Raw genomic sequence first — 15,267 nt, forward strand, 5'->3', positions numbered from 1 at the left:
TGCTTTTGGTGTTAACTATAATGCATTTGACCGTATACTACTGTGTTCAGGTGTAACAATCTTCAAGTTGGAGGCTACTAGCCAGCCATAAAAAGTGACTCACCCTTAATTCTACACAAAGACCGCACACCATTGTGTTACTCGCCAAGGGTAAATTATTACTCGCCCGTGGCTAGTGGCGAGTGCACTTTTTGTTGCCAGCTGTGATAACTGCATGCAGCAATTCCACTCCATCTAAAATTAGGTAGTCAGTCCTTTCAGATACCATGATTCCCTCCATACTCTTATAGAGAGCCAGGGTGTTCAAGGAGCATGTTTGAGGGCAAATAGGGTTTTCTTTTTCTTCAGCTTTGACTTCAGATCTGTTTTTAACCTATTAGCATAAATGTTTCCTGTGTGGGTGGCGATATCATTAATACTGGCATCGAGGAGGAAGAGTAAGATTAACATTAGCAAGTATTATCCAGAAGTAATCTAGGAATTCTACTATGATTTATTGCTTACAGTTTTTGCCTTTTAAAAGTACTGCACTAACAGTTGTTACTTTCCACAATATCTGTTTTGCTCATTTGAGCAACCCTGAAAAACTGTGCAAAGATACTTCCTAGTTAACTACTGGTTGTGCACAGATCTCAACCTTGTACATAGTCACTGATCGTTGGTACGGAGCTTTCATTCATGACTATTATGAACTTTCATCTATACTAATAACATCCTGTGCAGCATTTATTGTTTTTGGTATTTTTTTCCATTTTCTTTGTATTATTTTGCCTTTCCCCTCTACAAGAATGTATTGTTACATTAAAGAAACACACGTTGCACCCTCTTAAAACCTTTTTTGGCTTAACTATACATTTCTTGTTAATGCATTTAAAAATATTAATTAAACAAGACATTGCAAACCCCACCAAGTACTTCCTAAGTAACATTACTTTGTGTTTATAGGGTTTACATGCCATTGAAACTACATCACTTCCCAATGCTGAGTGTTTGTGAGTAGTACAAGTGTACTCATTTCAACATATGTAGAAAGACCTTTTCGACTTGAGGAGATTACCAAATCAAATGTGTTCACTTGTTAAAAAAGTAAAAACTGTGGCAACGAGGGTGAGTATAAGTACATATCATAAAAGGTTTAAGTTCATGTCTACATCTTTATATCAGTTGTGGTGAGTTGGAGAAGCTTACCAACCTTTTGTTTGATGGGACTAAACCATAGGGGACTGGTCTAAGCTCGGCGCTACACGATGAGCAGAGGGCAGGTGCAGAGGAATTCCCAGGACTCGCCCTCCCCTTGGGGGCACAGTATTTTCCCAATTCATAAAGCTTCATCTCAAACTGAAAAGATGCATCGGGCCTGTATGTCCTTTTGCCTACACGCTGATAACACTAACCTGCAACAAAAGAGTTCTACAAGTTTGGCCAAAATATTCAGAAACCTTCCATTTTAACAGCCAGACCTATTTCAGGAAATGAACATGCACCAAATACAAGAATAAACCTCTCTCAAGTTATTTATCGTCAGGTTCTCTTCATAATTCTTTGTCTTTTCCATATGATTATAATAATGGAGAACATTCCAACTGTACATGCTTCATGAATTGGAATACTGGCACAAGATTGAAACTCAAGAATGTAGGCAACAGTTGTTATGAGGTTAAACTGAACTGTATTGCTTGAACTGAATTAATAACCTAGTAGTTGGGAGCACACCTCAATTGTTCTGATAATTAGTGAATTGTTTAAGATCAGTTGGGGGGTGCAAGGGAGATAAGCCAATCCTGACACTAGGTGGAATTCAATAGTAAAAAACAGCAGATGTCCACAGTCTTGTGGACCCCTCCCGCCCCTCGCACGCCCTATATGCGTTGACTAAACAACCAAATATACTTCAATTTTAAACAGAAATGTTTGACTCCAATCATGTTACTTGAGCAATACTGCTTTCTTTATGTAATAGTGTTCATACAGAAATTCATCGAAAACAGTGTGCAATCAATAAAATATGATATTCTTGAAAATACCTTCTCAAATATTGTATCATCAGTTATCTGAAAACATTCCGTAAGTCCAAACAATTCCATTCATTGTATAACTTATGTTCAATGTCCAGTACTAAATTATATGTGATAGTTCTGCTCAATGCGTTTCGGGATTTCTTTCTCTTCTTCAGGAGCTGCTAGCTCCTGTTATGATTTTTCATTTCTACAATTAATAAAATACAATAATATTTCAGTTACTATTCCAATTAAATCATAAACATATCTGTCATGTATTCGGGGAAATCAATAATCACCTGGATGATGCTCCATAGATGAATGTCCTATTCATAATTTCGAGTACTGTTCCATTCATCGTGGTAAAGGCCTGTGTTCCAATTTCATTTATGTCAACCTGTAAGTTTGAGAATATAAATAGTGATCCTATAAAAAGGTAGACTATATCTTCAAAACTATTTACAATTAAAATGAGAGTATCGAGTTTCGTTTGTACCTGTCCGGAGATAATCCGTGAAAGATCCATTGACTTAATTGGTCCCACTTTCCTCATTCTATTGTAGGTTCATAATGTTTAAATAGAATCCTTAGCTGGTATAGCCAGTACCTTCCTGAAATACAGGATTAGAAACTTTGTCACTGTTAATTGTAATAACATTTCGATTTTAAACTTCTTATAATTTACATATTGCGCTCTTACCTATTAGAAGAATTTATGTTCATAAAGTTTCCTCTGTGCTTCAGTACGTGCTCACATGTTCCTGCGCCATCCTCTATGTTATGTAGGTAACTCTGTAGTTTTCCTGAAAAATAAGTAATGATGTAGTGTTTTAAAAGAAATCCCCTACATGTACTTCATCCATCCATTCCCCTATCTATTCTTCTTGCCAGTTCTCACCTGCTAGTAACAGGTCCGTGCCATGTAAAGCCATTAAATGGGAACTGCGAGAAATGCGGATTCCAAAATGGTCGCTATTTATTGCCGCATCATCACGAAAATTGAAGTATATTTGATTGTTTATTCAATGCATATAGGGTGTGCGAGGGGCGGGAGGGTTCCCCAAGACTGTGGACATCTGCTGTTTTTTTTTTGCTAGAATAGAATTAAACTGTGTAGGAAAGGTGAGCCTTGGTAGTTCACAGAACACCAACAGAAAGTGATCCATGAGAAACCTAGCAGTGCTTGAAGTTCAGGGGAGCTGGGAGCTGTTTAGCTCCTGTTTGTAGCCTAGAAGAGCCTGGTTAGCTTAACCCCAACATGCACCAGGCGCTAATTTTGGCTCTCCGGGCCAAACAATGCTGAACAAACACATCTATGTGAATTTAACTCTGTGCATTTGTGGTATCGACACCCACTCCCTAACCACAGAAGCCGAATGACTTCGACCATCCCACCGTGGTTAGCACAGATTCCTGATGTTAGAAATTACAGGGGACCATGTGGCAGCCAGTGGGGGAAGAAGGGATTAGGGAGTGCTTGCGTATGGGAGGGGGGAAGTTGGGAAACCGGAAAGAGGGTTAGGGTAACGAAATTGGATATGTAGCAGGGAGTTAGGGAAAACACACCTTGATACACTTACATAGCCACCTAGCGACCTGTCCTCTCATAGCGGTAACCTAACCTGCTAGAATATGCCTACTGCCTCCCAAAGTCACTACCAATATACTTTCCCCATATCACCCTGTACTTAAGCATTAGTAACTGGGACATTAGACATGATACACCCCCTTAATGGAAGTTGAAACAACAGAACGAACATGGCAACATTTCAAATAAACAGCAGGGAGTGTATCCCCTCATGATTGACAAAAAACTCATGGCCTGTTAGGCAATATGTAACATGAAAGACACACAACACTGAACCTGAAGCATGAAGTAAGCAACAGAAAACAATGTCCCCATAGCTGCTAAGCAGTTTTATCAGCGTGTTACGCTCATAACAATAACCATATCTCATGGCAGTTCACAGCCCTTAAGTACCCCCCAAAATACTGTTCTTCCATCAAATTGCGTGGAAATAGCTTTTCACACGAGTGGATCTTGAAGAGCAGAGACTGCATATGCTCTCACCACACAACTACATTTGCAAACAAGCGCAAGGTAAATGCAGCGTGAATTTAACTGAAGTCCGGGTGCCCCGTGAGGTCACCCGGACGCTATTGAGTATGCTGTAATTCACCGGAGCTAGCACCGTCACCACCGCATGGCCGGGATCCTTCGCACTGCTCTCCTGGTTCCTGCCACTGAGATCAAACAGTGTCATTTCTCCTCATGCCGCGTCCACCTGTACTGACAATCATCAATAATCCGCACCTGGCACGGGCGGAGCGGCAGTTTTATGCTGCAATGTCTGCATAATGTGCGCAGAGCCACGCACCCATAGGGAATCTGGCATTGTGTAATTTTAAAGCATAAGGGGTCATAAACAATAGACGCAATGATAGGCTTGCATCTTATGTGTACGTTAGATTTGAGGGACACTATTTACGTGCTCCTTGTCTCCCACCTCTCCCCCATGGTAGCTCCTGGTAACTGGTTAATGCTGGATACCCAGGAACTGCGCTTAGCTTTAGCTTATCCAATCAATTTCGACCCCTTCCTAGTAGAACCTTATACCTTCTGAGTGAGAATCAGAACACTTGCGGTCTGCATACATATCAAATCCCATTCAATACGAATTTTCTGGGCTCTGCAGAACACAGTGAAAACGCATCTTCCCTGCATAAACAGATCTTAAAGTGTGCAGCCACTGATTAATACCCCAGAGCCGACCATTAAACAATTGAAGCATTAGCACCCGCCCTTGCCAGATGGGAGGTAATAACAGTTTCAAATGAAGCACAGTGAGAGGGGAAAAAACAACCTGGTGATGTAGAACAAACCACACAATTGGAACATTTTTAGGATGGTTTAGGAAACCATACACTGACCCAGCATTACGAAAGCAGGCTTAAACATCCTAATGGGGTAAAGATTAAGAGGCATCAGATAGGCTTTCAAACGGTCCCAGGCTACATGGGGGAGGTGACTACTTTGTAAAAGGCAGTTCATGTGCTACTAGCTATACAGCAGTTGCTCTGGTGAGAGAATGCCAGAGGTCCCACTACAAGAGTCCTTGATCTGTGGAAGAGAACCTAGGTACAGGTCCTTCTCCACAGACTTGATACTAGATGGTTAGCCTAAGGACGGGGCACTTCCTTGAAGCTTGAGAAGAATTCCTGGCTGGAGGGCGAGAATAGTGTCTGTAGAAAACAACCCTCATGGGGTGGGGGTATCCAGTGTTGTTAAGAATGTTGGTAAGCGAAGTCAAAGTCATGTCGAGACCGTAGACAAGTCTGAAGTTCACGGATACACCCGAGGGAACCCAATATAAGAAGGTGGATGTGCTAAAGGAACAATAGGCAGTCGTGAGACCTGACTGAATCAATTCTGACTTTCGATCCTGTAGAAGGCAGACCCCTGAAGAACCCGGGAGCCAAATTCTGAGGTTCCATGTAATAATGTCGCCACAAAAGTCTCGCCATGCAAAAATATTGCCGAAAAATGGGCGTTTTTTGTGGCGACATTATTGCATGGAACATGCGGGGGACACCCCCGCAACCCCCAAACTTTTTTTTTGCCCCTGTCCCCATATACATGGTCACACAAATAATATCGCCACAACATTTTCGCGGCAATATTATTTACGGCGACCATATATATGGCGATATTATTACCTGATACCAATTCTGATAAATCCAAAGGTCATGAAGAGACCCAAGAGATTTCTGAAGAATATTAGTGGTTTTTGAAAGACTTGAGAGAATTGTAAGAGAAACAAAGGTTCTGAAGAGACCTGGGGGTTGGGACGAATCAAAGATTATGAGTGATGTCAAGGAGTAGAACTAGGAAAGAGAATATGGAGAAACTGACATAAATTGAAAAGTGAGTTGAAAACCTCATGGTCTGGAACTAGACGGCAAGTATTAAGATGTGTTTCAACCAGAGTTTGTAAAGGGAAAATAATGATGCACCAACCCAGAGAAACCTAGCACATCCGATGCAAGGGGACCCATATGTAAATGATAGCGTGTTAAACTGCGCGCCTCTGGAGCGCTGCGTACCTGAAGTTTCAGTTGCTGGTCTCGCCGGTGACGCCAGACTGGTAGACCTTCAAATAGAATGCAGAAATTGTAACGCTAGGAAGCGACCCCGACCCAACCCTAATGGAACAGGGATGGATTGGAATCACCTCCCGACGCCACTGGCTCACCTCCCTGCGGATTAAAGTGACGCCGGGACAGTGCAAGCACTGACAGGGAGGTGATGAGGTGTTGAGCTGGTGTGGTCCGGTAGAGGTTCACAAGCTGGAGAATTGAGAAGGTCTTCAAAGATGTCCAGGCACGATCCACCAACGCAGTTGATAATCAGGAAGGCTGGCACCCAGAGCCAAACAGGCAAGGAAGATCCAGGCAAACAAGGAGATCAGAAAGAGAGTGGAACCCAGGGAACAGGAAGGCCCAAGGAGAAGGGAGAAAGCCAGGAGGAGGGACCCCCAACCTCCTAAGGTCCACAGAGCCAAGGGAAACTAATCCCAACAGAAATGAACACAGGAGGAGAGGGGAAAACTGGAAGGCAGGAAACACAAGGAAGGGACCCAACAGGAGCTAAGGCAGCCCAAGAGGCCAGAGAACCGGACAAGGAAGCGGGAGCCAAGGAGCAGGAACCTGATACAAAGGCACCAAGCAACGGTAAGTGGGGAACAAACCGCGTTAAGACGCGATCTGTAGAGGGCCTTTAAAGCGTCCGGCACGAAAGCGAGGCTTGGAACGCTAGCGGGGCTGCGCATGCGTGGCGGCCGAGCAGGCACCAGAACGAGGCTTGGAACACAAGCTTGTCTGCCCGTTCCTGGTTACCCGCGAGGTTCGCGCATGCAAGCCAAGGTGTCGAGCGCCGGCCCGCTGCCTACAGCCACACTTCCCAAGCCGGTAATATGGGTACAACTGCCACGTCCGGGGAGGGACGCGACGAGAAGGCCAGGTAAGTGTCCTAACACCATACCCCCCTCCTGAAAGACCGGAAGAACCCAGCTTCCAAGGAAAACGGGCATAAAATTCCCTAACCAAATGGGGGGCATGAACGTTCTCAACAGGTTACCAAGTGCGATCACAGGCAGGATAGCCCTTCCAGTCAATCAAATACTGCAATTTACCCCTAAAGAGACGGGAATCACATATTTCCTGCACCTCAAATTCAGGGAAACCCTCAACGTCAATGGCAGCGGGTCGGGGGCAGGCACGATGGAAGGGATCTGAATGATAAGCCTTTAAAAGAGATACATGAAAAACAGGATGGACCCTCCAGGATTCTGGCAACCTAAGTTCAAAAGCTACTGAAGACACCCTCTTGACAATCGGAAAGGGGCCCAAAAACTTGGGAGCTAATTTCAAGGGTACGTTCCGTGCAGGCAAATATCTGGAAGATAACCACACAAGATCTCCCACCCGAAATGGTGGCTCAGGGCTCCGATGTTTATCGGCCTGTCTCTTCATGGTCTCACGTGCCTTGGCCAGGGTACCAGCCGCTCGACGCTGCAGATTCTGGATATCGGTGACAAGGCGATCAGCCGAAGGAACATTACTTGATTGTACTGGTGTAAAAGGCAGCAATCTGGGATGAAGGCCAAAGGTACAGAAAAAGGGACTTAGTCCGGTTGCAGAATGAACTGAATTGTTATACGCAACTTCGGCCAAATCGAGCTGCGACATCCAATTTGTTTAGGAGGCATTGGCAAAACAACAGAGGTACTGTTCCAACGTTTGGTTTGTCCTTTCTGTCTGTCCGTTGGTTTGTGGATGATAGCCAGAACTGAGTGCCCTATGGATGCCTAAATGCTGGCACAATTGACCCCAAAAGGAAGAGACGAACTGAGAACCACGGTCAGATATTATCTTGACAGGTAATCCATGCAGACAAAATACATTGTGCAAAAAGGCACGTGCTACTAGAGCAGCCGTGGGAATTCCTGGGAAGGGAATGAAGTGGGCCATCTTGGTGAAACAATCGACGATAACCATGATACAGGTATGTCCTTCGGAGGGCGGAAGGTCGACAATGAAATCAGTGGCGATTGTATGCCAAGGAAAAGGCGGTGTTTCCATGGGATGTAAAAGGCCTACAGACTTCATGCGTGGAACCTTGACCTGGGCACAGATGGGACAGCATTCCACATAACGTCTGACTTGCAAAGTCCATTTAGGCCACCAAAAATTGTCGAGAATTGAGTTCATGCGTAGACCGAATACCACGGTGACCCCCTATCTTGGAGTTGTGAAAGCTTTGTAGGATTGTCTTGCGAAGCTCATCCGTGGGTAGCTATCACCTATTCTGGAAAAAAAGCAATCCGTCCTTCTCCCTCAACTGGTGACGTCTCATCAACATATCCCGAGAAGAATCAGACAAGGTAGCTTGTACCACCCTATGCAAGAACGATGGCAAGGCCAGTAGAAAATGCTTGGGAGCAATCACAGGCTGGTCTCGTCCTTCATGTTGCACATCATCAGCCAAAGAACGGGAAATAGCATCCGCCTTCACATTACTGCTACTGGGTATATGGGTGATATGGAAATCATACTGTGAAAAAAAAAAGGCCCATCGAGCTTGGCGGGAGGTCCGACACTGCAGAGAGCGTAGAAATTGCAAGTTTCGATGGTCAGTGCGTACCTCCACCGGAAAGCGTCCTCCGAGAAGATGATGGCGCCATTCTTCAAAGGCGGTCTTGATGGCCAGTAGTTCCTTTTCGATAATGGGATAGTTCCGTTCACTAGCCATACGTTTTCTGGAGTAGTAGACTACAGGGAACTCCATTCCAATGCTCGGATCCATCTGAAGTAGAACGGCTCCCACGGCAAAATCCGAAGAGTCGGCTTCCACGATAAACGGCTGGTCGTCTTGGGGATGATGTAAAATAGGCGCGGAACTAAAGGCCTTCTTTAATTGCTCAAAAGAGGTGGCAGCATCATGCCCCCAAACAAAAATTCTCTTACTGCTGGTCAAACAGGTTAAGGGTGCAGATAATTGCGAAAAATATGGAATGAATCTTCGGTAGAAATTAATGAATCCAAGAAAACGTTGAAGAGAATTTCTGTCGCTGGGAGCTTTCCATTCTAGGATTGCACGAACCTTGGCTGGATCCATGTGTATACCCGACGCACTGATTACATACCCAAGAAATTCAATGTGGTCTTGGAGAAAAAGACATTTTTCAAGCTTAGCGTAAAGGTTATTCACATGTAGCCGCCGAAGTACCTCTTTTACATGAACTATGTGCTCTGCGAGATTTCTTGAAAACACCAATATGTCATCCAAATAAACCCAGACTGAGGTCCCAATTAAATCAGAAAATATATGATCCATTAGACGCTGAAAGACAGCTGGGGCATTACATAGCCCAAAAGGCATAACTCTGTATTCATAGTGCCCGCTTGGAGACTTGAAGGCCGCCTTCCATTCATCTCCAGCCTTTATCCGTACCAAATGGTAGGCTCCACAGAGATCAAACTTGGAAAATATTCTTGACTCACGTAAAGATTCCAAAATGGATCGAATCAAGGGAAGTGGGTATCTATCCTTTCTAGTGATGTCGTTTAGTTGGCGATAATCAACACACGGGCGCAGGGTACCCTCCTTCTTCTTTACAAAAAACAGTGGGAATCCTGCCGGTGAATTAGAAGGAGCAACATACCCTTTCTGAAGACATTCTTCAAGATACTCCTGCAAAACCTCCTTTTCTTGAGCGGTGAGGGAGTACACCTTGCCATGTGGAATCACAGCGTCTGGTAACAGGTCGATGGCACAATCAAAAGATCTGTGAGGAGGTAAGGGAATGTCCTTAGGTTTAGAGAAAACCTCATGAAATTCAGCATATTCAGAGGGAACTGAAGAAACAGAGAGTAAGCGTGGCACACCAACCCCTTCAGTCTGGTTGGCAATCGATGATTGCATTGAAGAAGAACCAATATGGCAACAGTCCTGCACACAATGATCAGAGCTGAAAACCAAGGTCCGAGTCTGCCAGTTGATGTTGGGGTTATGGTGCAACAACCAAGGCAATCCCAAAATGATCGGATAAGAGGGAGTCTTGATGACATCCAGAGAGATCTGTTTGTGATGTTCTTCAATCCACAAACTCAGTGTCTCGGAATGTTGATGGACCGGACCCGAAGACAACGGGGTACCGTCAATAACTTCCACCACTGAAGCACAATTCTTTTCAATCAAGGCAATACCATTCCTGGTGGCAAAATCAGCGTCCATATAATTTCCAGAGGCTCCACAATCCAATAATCCCAGTACCTTAATGGGTTCTTTTCCTGACCAAGAGACCTTGAGTGTTAAGACCATAAGCACGACTGGTTGCATGGGTGGTCGGACTTGTGCTGAATCGGGAAGGACTGTAGAAGAAGAGAGGCCCATCGTCGCCTAAACGATAGGCCATTCAGTTTTCCGACTTCCGAAGGGGTCTTAATGGACAAGTACTGAGATAATGGCCGGAGGCCCCGCAATACAGGCACAACCGTAGGTCACATCTAGGTTTCTTCTCGGCATCAGATAGGGGACCTCTGACCGCTCCCAGTTGCATAGGTTCAGGAGTTGGTTCAGACGAGGTAGATGCTTTGGCTGGCACTGGCATGAATCTTGGAATTGACCTTTCCAAACCGCGCCTCTCACCCCTTCTCTCAGACAACCTGTGATCGATCCGCATCACTTGTTCTTGCAATGCTTGCAGTAATCTCAGGCCATTGTGAATCAGTGGCCAGCTGACGAAAACGGCTGATGTAGGTGATTATATACTGGATCCTTTCTTCAGGTCCATAAACTGATTTTGCGCAGCAGCGGCAAGGTTGGGAGACTGGAACACCTCCAGAAAAGCCTTCTCAAAGGCCACAAAATCCTCCAGAACTGGATTCTTGGCAGCTACCAGAGGAGTGGCCCAGGCCAATGCGTTTCCGGTTAGATTTCCCAAAATGTACCCAATCTTGGCCTTATCCTGGTTGAAATGCGTAGGGCGGCACAAAAAATGTATTCTACAATGATTGCAAAATTCTGCCACCCGTCTAGGATCTCAAATTTTATTGGGCTGGTCTGAGCCATCACAGTCTCTGCAGAGGTACTGGGGGTAGCCCCTTGAGCTACCAGCTGACGTAAGGCCAAATTCTCCTGATGCAATACTGTCATCTCGGCGCGTAGGGCCCTGATCTCATTCCTCAATTCCTCAGAATCCTCCATTTCAGAATCGGAACTGGTTGTTAGGCGTCTTAATCTGTTAAGCTGCGCGTCTCTGGAGCGCTGCGTACCTGAAGTTTCAGTTGCTGGTCTCGCCGGTGACGCCAGACTGGTAGACCTTCAAATAGAATGCAGAAATTATAACGCTAGGAAGCGACCCCGACCCAACCCTAATGGAACGGGGATGGATTGGAATCACCTGCCGACGCCACTGGCTCACCTCCCTGCGGATTAAAGTGACGCCGGGACAGTGCAAGCACTGACAGGGAGGTGATGAGGTGTTGAGCTGGTATGGTCCGGTAGAGGTTCACAAGCTGGAGAATTGAGAAGGTCTTCAAAGATGTCCAGGCACGATCCACCAAGGCAGTTGATAATCAGGAGGGCTGGCACCCAGAGCCAAACAGGCAAGGAAGATCCAGGCAAACAAGGAGATCAGGAAGAGAGTGGAACCCAGGGAACAGGAAGGCCCAAGGAGAGGGGAGAAAGCCAGGAGGAGGGACCCACAACCTCCTAAGGGCCACAGAGCCAAGGGAAACTAATCCCAACAGAAATGAACCCAGGACGAGAGGGGAAAACTGGAAGGCAGGAACCACAAGGAAGGGGACCCAACAGGAGCTAAGGCAGCCCAAGAGGCCAGAGAACCGGACAAGGAAGCGGGAGCCAAGGAGCAGGAACCTGATACAAAGGCACCAAGCGACGGTAAGTGGGGAACAAACCGCGTTAAGATGCAATCTGTAGAGGGCCGGGCGCTATTTACAGCGTCCGGCACGAAAGCGAGGCTCAGAACGCTAGCGGGGCTGCGCATGCGTGGCGGCACCAGAACGAGGCTTGGAACACAAGCTTGTCTGCCCGTTCCTGGTTACCCGCGAGGTTCGCGCATGCAAGCGAAGGTGTCGAGCGCCGGCCCGCTGCCTACAGCCACGCTTTCCAAGCCGGTAATATCGGTACAACTTCCACCTCCGGGGACGGGCGCGACGAGAAGGCCAGGTAAGTGTCCTAACATAGCGAGACAGAAAAGAAAATATTTTCTGAATAGAAGCTGGCTGCGAGTACATTTGGATAAATGTATGATTGAATTGATGCAGACAGGAAGCCTATACTCTTTACTAGCTGTTGAATGGAAAGGACTGGAGCCTATAACGTGCAAACCTGTTTCCGCTTCTAGCCTGAATGCATGCTCTGGACAGACGAAGGGTGGAAGCGACACAGTCCACGTTAAATCCCAGAAACTAAGTTCTATGTGAAGGCTGTACCTCTGATTTTGCCCAATTGACTAGAAAGCCTAATGCCATAAACCAGTTGATAGTGGAATGAAGATGCTTGAGCAACACTTAAGAGAAGGGGCCCTAATGAGAATGTTATCAAGGCAGATAAGCAGCCGAACTCCTCTGCTCCTTCAGTACTCACAGCTGGTTTTAGCCGCTGGGAAAAACTCCAAGAGGCAGAGGATAACCCTGAGGGAAGGGTGGACAACTGAAATACGTGATCGCACCACTGGAAACTCAGAAACGTCCTGTGCTCCACTGCAATAGGGATTGTCAGGTTGTTATGTATTATGTCATTGCTTTATGTCGGGTGACATCCAGGCTTGCATGGTTCTGGAATCAACTTGATTCTAGAACTGATGCGAGTTGGAGAGTACCTTGACTAGTTGTACCACCCACCGGGGGATCTTTGAATAAAGACTAAAGTATTAACTTATAATTGCCTATGTGTGTTAATACTTCAAAACACAGGTCTGCATATTTGCAGTCCAAGGTAGCCAACCAGTCAGTGGACTTCAACATGTCTCTCAACAATGCAATCATCTCCATCTAGAAATGATGATTCTGAACACATTTATTGAGTGCCCCTATGTACAAGACCGACGAAAAGAGTGATTCTTCTGAACCAGAAAGATATTGCTTAAGAAAACGGGATACTCTCAAGTACACAGTATTATATCCATCTTTTACAACAGTTGTGCGATCTCCTGATGGTGCATTTGTTGAGCGAGATTGAACCTGAGGAGTGGGAGTGTTCTGGGACAGCTCCCTTAGAAAACAGTATGATGACCCTTGATTGTAACTAGTACCCAGTTATCCCTGACATCCCAAAATTCATGTCTGAAAAAATATTAAATCTGGTCACCCACCAGAACGTGTGCTAGGGGAAGAGGGTGAATGCCTACCATCATAAAACAGAGGAGATCCTTAATGTGCTGCCCCTGCCATCCTCTCTGCGGAAGAAGGGTGTTCATATCTGCTTAAAGGAACCCTGGGATACATTCCGGGAGACCTGCTGCAGGGGTCTGTAACAGCCATCGGCATTGGCTTGAATATGGCCAGACGTGCAAACGCTGGATGGACAGGTCTGTGTAGATACCCATGGCTGAAGTACCTTCTTCAGTGAAGTTTGGGCTCCGTCTAGAGTAGTACATGTGGAATATAAATTTGCCAACCTCTCTTTTACAGGGCTGCCTCCAAAGAGGACTGCCTCAGTGTCTCCTTGCATGAGAGCATCGACTAGACCCACCTATTTAGGATGAATGTTATGATATGGCATTTATAATTCACCTATACACAAGTGTTCCAAGACACGACATGTTCAGAAGGATGCTATGCCGGGAGAATAACTCGGGGCAACTTGGAAGCAAAACAACGCAGCGCTGCATGGGTTCAAAGCCTGGTTCTAGAGGCTAGACTCCAGCAGTAAGTACGATATAAAAAATACATTTAAATATGTTGCTTGCACTGCAGAATGATGGAGGCATTGGTGTCTCATAGCAAACAAACCTTTCTGGGCCCAACCCAAAACAATCTCTGGATCCAGGAGCTCCTCTGTAACACAGACTTCCTTGCAAGATCCAAGGTTCTCACCAGAGCACCAACAGTATTTATTATACAGTCCTGGCAGGTTGCCCAATCCTTGTGTGCCCCTTTTGATATATATATATTTCCCATATATCTTTCGTGTAAACCTTCTGCATGCAAAAGAAGGCTCTGAAAATAGATGGGTCAGTGGCCCGAGGTAAAAAGGGGTGTAGGGGGACTCTAAAACACTATGGTGTTGCTGGCCAAACCAAAGGGGTGCTCAAATAAAAGGTGCAATACTTGTTTCAGGTGCTGCACCTGGAAAGCCACTAGCACCTTTGGGGAAGGGTGAAACAGTTTTGTACGCAAATTTCGATTTTCAATATATCTTGCGACATTGGGAAGTCAACTCATCGCCGTTGAGTATCGTGGGGGCGTTGGGGGGGGGCTGGTCGCTCCTTACCATGGCTTGGATCGGTGGCCCTCTTTCCACCGGACTCGCAGCTTGGCAGGGAATGCAGTTCTTCACAAACTCCTCCACTCTGCTTTCCAGCTCCGGGAACCAGACCTTTAATCTCAAGCGAGCTTTCATCTTGGCCATCCCCTGGTGGCCATTATGGGCCAGATGTAGGACTTTGTCAACTAATGTCCTCGGGATCACAATCTGGTGACCCCTCAGCAGGAGGCCGTCATCCGCCACCGTCAAATCGTGCCGCGCCTTCCAGAGGGCTTGCAGGTCCTTTTGAGCCCCTCTGACCCTCCTGGAGTTGTCTTGCAGGACCTCACACCACTCCCCACTCGCTATCGCCTGTCTGATTTTGGTGAACGTTTCGTCCCTGTTGGATTCCTCTGCAATTACCTGGCGGGCCAGGGCAAAGAGCAGCGCAGATTCGACAGCCAGGTGTACGGCCTCTACGCAGTCGGCCACTTCAATGGCGTCTCGGAGCCTCCCCGAGCCCGGGTGGCGGGACAGATAGTCTGCTGGGTTAAGTGTTCCTGGGCGATACAGTAGTTTGACCAGGTACTCCATTAGCGAGAGCATCCATCGTTCAATACGAGGTGGTGGTTTGGACGAGGTACCTGATAGAATTGGGATTAGGGGCTTGTGATCCGTCACCACGACAACCGGTTTCCCCAGAATGTAAATGCGGAAGTGTTTGCACCCCCACAGTATGGCCAAGGCCTCCCGCTCGATCTGAGAGTATCTCCTCTC

The sequence above is a fragment of the Ambystoma mexicanum genome, chromosome 3p (assembly GCF_040938575.1).
Source record: "Ambystoma mexicanum isolate Mex_15411 chromosome 3p, UKY_AmexF1_1, whole genome shotgun sequence".
In the NCBI taxonomy this organism is placed as follows: Eukaryota; Metazoa; Chordata; class Amphibia; order Caudata; family Ambystomatidae; genus Ambystoma; species Ambystoma mexicanum.